Raw genomic sequence first — 5,983 nt, 5'->3', positions numbered from 1 at the left:
CTTATGAGTCTCACAAACTCAAGAACCACGAGTTGAACTATCCAGTTCACGATTTTGAGTTGGCAGCTGTAGTTCATGCTTTGGTTAGATGGCATCATTTTCTGTTAGGGCGTCGTTTTGAACTGCATAGTGATCACCGTAGTCTACAGTATATTTTCACACAACCAAATTTGAATGCTCGACAATGGAGATGGATGGAATTTCTCTGCGAGTATGATTTTGATGTTCGATACATTCAGGGAAAAGAGAACATGGTGGCAGATGCTTTGAGTCGTAGGCGGCATGAAGTTTCGGTATTGTCCCTTGGAGTTGACTTGAGAGAGAGGATTCTCAGAGTTCTCCCTCAGGATACTTGGTATCAAGATGTTAGAACCATGATAGAATCCGGAAGGCCTTTAGAGGGAAGATATTCTGGATATAATCTTGAGGCAGATGGACTTCTTCGTCACCATGGGCAGATCTATGTACCTTCTTTAGAGGGTCTTCACGTCTTGATCATGACTAAGGCCCATCGTGCACCTTATTCGGAACATCCAGGTGTCAAGAAGATGCACGCAGATCTTAGACAAATTTCTCATTGGGAAGGTATGAAATGAGACATTGCTGATTTCGTGTCAAAGTGTTTAGAATGTCAGCGGGTGAAGGCAGAGCATCAGCACCCGGCAGGGCTTCTTCAACCTAATTTGATACCGGATTGGAAATGGGATATCATTTCAATGGATTTCATTGTTGGGTTGCCTATCTCTTTGCATTGGCATGATGCCATCATGGTCATAGTTGATAGGTTGACTAAGATTGCTCATTTTGTTCCTATTCGAGCTTCCTATACAGCAGCGGTGGTGGCACGAGTCTTCTTGGAAGAAGTAGTGAAACTACATGGGATTCCAAGGCGGATGATCTCTGATAGAGATCCTGTCTTTACTTCAGCTTTGTGGACCTCACTTTAGCATGCTTTGGGAACTTAGTTGAACTTAAGTTCAGCCTATCACCTAGAGATGGATGGTCAGACAGAGAGAGTGAATCAGGTTTTGGAGGACATGCTTCGCATGTATGTTATGGACCAGCAGTCATGTTGGGAGGATTATATCTACCTTGTAGAGTTTGCGTATAACAATGGATATCATAGCTACATAGGTATGTCCCCCTTTCAGGCATTATATGGTCGTCCTTTCCATACTCCTTTGATTTGGGATCGGTTAGAGGATAGGGTGCTTATAGGTCCGGATATTCTTCGGGAGATGGAGCAACAGGTTGGGCGAATTCGAGAGCATTTGGTAGCTGCACAGGATAGGCAGAAGAAGTATGCAGATGCTCATAGGATAGATCATCAATTTTCTGTTGGCGATCGTGTGTTTCTGAGAGTGCGTCCACGGAAGAGTTCGATCCATTATGGGAAGGGTTTTAAGTTGGCGCCTCGGTTTGTAGGCCCTTTTGAGATTCTTGAGAGGATAGGTCCTGTTGCTTACCACCTTGCCTTGCCACCGAGTCTATCCCGCATCCACGATGTCTTTCATGTTTCAGTTCTTCGACCTTATCACCCTGATGTGACACATGTTCTTGATTGGAACTCTTTGCAGGTCGAGGACGGGCAGCTTTCCATGGAACCCATGTGCATTCTTCAGCGTCGGGATTTGATACTCAGGGGTCGCACCATCGACCAGGTAAGGGTCCTATGGGACCCAAATGATGAGATCTCGGCAACTTGGGAGGATGCAGTGAAGATGAGAGAGTTATATTCATATTTGTTTTAGGCTTCCAGGAGTAAGCCTAGTCTCGGGGGGGAGAATGTAGTACCCTTACTCATTTGAACTGATATTTTGTTCTTGTTATTCTCAGTGGATACATTATCATTGGTTATTTAGAATTGTATAACATTGTTCCATGTTTTATCTGATTATGAGACATATGATTTATTTGCAGTATTTATGTACTTACATTTTATGGCATTATATGGTTTATTGCTATGTACTGACGCTTTACTTCATCTATGCACTGTGTGTTGTGTATCTGCGAGTGTATGGGATGCATGGGGACGATTTTCCTTCACTCATCTCGATGAGACAGGGAACGTCGCGAATCTCCTTCATTGGTGTGTATGTTGAAATTTCTATATATGTATATATGCATGTGTGGTCGGTGATGCAGGATGTTGCAGGTACAAGTACCGGGTAGGTATGGGGTATCGTCTCCACCTGGCTACACAGGTCTGAGCGTGCCTTATATTTTCCGATGGAAGTGAAGGAGATAGTAGTTGACCCTATTTTTAGTCAGTTTCACTCGGGTGAGTGCCTTCAGTTAGTCGTTCTGTCAATTGGTTTGGTCTTCATATTTTATTGTTTGATCTTTATAAAAGTCGCATGATGCTTGCTCAGTTTGTGTGTCCAGTGTTCCCAATTTTTGTATGTCATTGGTAATTGTTACGTTTATTACGTCCATAAGAGTAAAGAGTAGTTTTGGTAATTGGAGGAAAAAGAATCAAGTGATCTAGTGACTTAATATTGTTTATAAAGGACGAGTTAATATCTTGGTATGAGTTGATATGAATTTTATCAACTTGTTAGCTCGATAGTTGCAATTCGATCATTTGAATATATGTAAGGACATAATATACTCAGAAGGCAATAGTCACTTATAAGTAGTTATTGGAGTTAAGATAAGGTGATCGTATTATCAGTAGTTTATATCACCCATCGGGTTACTGTGTTTTTTGGATTATGCATGTATATAATTAGAATTATAAATATATCATATTTAATAAACTTTTCGAACGTGTAATATATATAATTCAATTGTTTGAATATATATATGAAAAGCCACTCATTATAAATATTGGAAACCAAAATTTACATTTACAAATATAATTTGCTGAGAAGGATTAATATTTAAATATTTATATTAATTAAAGTTATTAATTAATTATTAAAATATAATAATGAAAATTATATTAAAACAAATAAAACAGTTTCGACCTTATAAAAGGTGGCCGGGGTTAAAGTTTGCAGTTTGGTCAACGGTGGTCGATGGTAATATTGACCACCCCCCTTAATATAGGGAGGGGTCGGTATTATCACCGACTAACCTCCTCCTTCATAAGCCACGTACTCCCTCAAACACTACAGCCAATGAGCGATGTGAGGTTTCCTGCATTTACACTTCAGTCAGCGAGTAATGAATGACACCTCTCACAGTTCAAAGCGATAAACAAACACTTCTCCACATCCGAACTCTTCCACGAGCTGCAATCCATTTCCTTCAACTGCAGATTGGCCGGTTTAGGAGGAGAATGGACTGGCACGTAAGGTGAAGACTAGATCATAAACCTTAATTGACTCCAGACCTGGCAGATTAAACGCACAAGTCATTGTTTGCAAACACATCAGTGATTGAAGTAATGAATCGATCTCTCCACCCAGCCGATAATTGTTATAACCACAATCAAGGAGCGCAAAAGACTATAGATAACTGGAGATGGACTCCTCACGTGGAGGAAGAAGAAGAGTTAGAGGTAAAAGAGTTTTAGTTGATAACTATTACTAAGCCCCAGATTTAGGAGAAGCGATGGATGATTTTTAGTATAAATAGGGGTGGGAGTAGAGAGGAAAGGGAGAGAAGTCATTTGTGACATCCAAGGAAGGACGGTGGATTGTAGAAAGAAGAATAGAGTTAGAGAGGATAGTGCTTTTATAGTATCAAGAGAGAGTTGTTTAGAGAGGATAGTGTTTTTATAGTATCAAGAGAGAGTTGTTTAGAAAGGATAGTGTTTTTATAGTATCAAGAGAGAGTTGTTTAGAAAGGATAGTGTTTGATAGTATCAAGAAAGTTGTTTGCCCGTTTCTTTGATAGAGCTGGAAAGTATTGGTGAAAAGGATTGCAAGCAAGGCGCATTTATCGGCAAGAGGGCGTTAAGGTCTTGCATATTGATCAACACTTCAAATAGGTCAGGAATTTCTTAGTTTATGTTCATTATTATTTACAATCTCTGTTATTGTCTTGCTTATGAAATAGTTATGGTTATGTTTTATTTATCGTTAGGGATTGTTAAATAAAATCATATAATAGAAGTTGTGAATACGTGATGACTATAGAAGTGGAATAGTGTTTAAGTTCAAATTTCGCACTTGTTATTATATGGAAGAAATGTATGGTTGCGTTCAAAACGTAGTTATTAAGATTTATTAGACGTTGCTCTAGGAGAGTCAGGGAAGTAATAGTTTACTATTGATACGTTAGAGAGATGGTGCGAGTCAAACAGACAGCTCACAAATCCGTAGCAAGTTATGCTCACTACTTAAAAGTCAAGAAAGATTCTTTGACACCTGTCAAGCCTGTTGTGGAGGACAACCCAGCTCCTGAAGAGAACCCAGCTCTTGAAGAGAGCAAAGAGATTGATAAAGGTCCTACTCAGATTCCAACTAAAGAAGTTACTGTTGGAAAAGGGAAAGAACCTAAGCTAGAGTGCTCGCCAGAAAAGTCGATAGTTATAAGTTCTGACTCGTCGGAGGGGTATACCCCCTTAAGTGATAATGAGTCTGTGGGGTACTTTCCTCTGAGTGAAAGCAAATATGAAGGATATACTCCTTTAGATCATGTAGAGTCTGACGAGTGCACTTCTCCATATTTTCCGGAAGAATGATGTAACACTCTAGTGTAAAAAAATAAATAAAAATAAAGACATTATTCTATGAAGAAATGTATTATGTCTTATTGTAAGACTTCCTTGATGAAATAAATATATCTATTTTAATCTTCATCTATTGTATAAATGGAAATTATTAAGGTGGCGTACCTGTAGTAGTTAACAAGAGTAATTGAACTCTTAAACTTGTCAATAAGTGTAAAATTCTGTGTTATACCGATCATATTGTTCTTCATGTCTTGACAACGTATATTCGTATTGCAAGTTAATTTTGTGATAGGTGTTGGTACGTAAGATTACCTTGTTTTATATGGTGGTCGCAACTAAGTACATTAAGTCATGTTGTCAGTATGTCTTGTGTGTTGTGTCTTGGCCAGTTATTTAGATGTATAACCTTAAGGAAATGAGCCACTGTGAGTTGTTCGTAATGGTCAACCTTAGGTTAGTAATTATGTATCTTTCATTCGAGGTAGGTCAAGATTGGGAATGGCTGTTTGTGTCGCCATAGAGTTCTGTAGATAGAACTAACCTGTAGTGTCTTAAGAGAGAGAGTGGCTTTCGAGCGGGGGCCGTGCCCAAAGTGGTGACAGGATAACCCGTTGGAAGTTGGTTAAGAAAGTGAAAATCTAATAAATGACTAGGGAAGTGTAGAATAAAAGTTAAATAAATCAATGTGCCTCATACATAGGTGAGTCCTAGTATAGGACTCATAATGTAGCGAGAAGGCCTGGAATGGAAAACTTACCACCTTGTCTTCGTGAGAGGATTGGTAAGGTCCGCATGAGTCTTAGTTGGAATCGGAGGTTCGGGAGAGGTTACCAGGATAACCCAGGATGGGGGCCGGGACCTATGGAGGCTGTACCATGGTATCCACCGTAAGACATGCGATGACACTTTCTCCTTAGAGTCACTAGTGTTTTGTGAGTTAGGTCAGATGATTGTAAGTGGAGTCTTGTAGTCCTTTTTTTCTTGTTTCATTTTGCTTGCTTGATGGTTATCTACTATCTCCAGCATGGTGGGGTGGTTCCCTTTCAGAATCACATGGTCAGGTGGTAGTGTCACTTCCCATCAGATTTTTATGGTACGTATCTTCAGGCGAGGAAGGACTTCGCTGATGTTCTTGGAACGTGATTCATATACCAACTCTTATTCCTATCCATTATTCAGTGAAAACTAGAGGTTTTGAAAAGAAACTTTATGTAACTTTCATTTTGTAACATTTTAGCTCATGATGTAATTTCCTTTTTGGAAACATGTATTTTTGAATATTGAAAGCAAAGGAATATTGTAATGTATGCTACTTCAATTACTTAATTCTGTTGTATATAATATATGATTACTTGAAGT

The sequence above is a fragment of the Cryptomeria japonica genome, chromosome 6 (genome assembly GCF_030272615.1).
Source record: "Cryptomeria japonica chromosome 6, Sugi_1.0, whole genome shotgun sequence".
Taxonomy (NCBI): Eukaryota; Viridiplantae; Streptophyta; class Pinopsida; order Cupressales; family Cupressaceae; genus Cryptomeria; species Cryptomeria japonica.
This window is presented reverse-complemented; position numbering follows the sequence as displayed.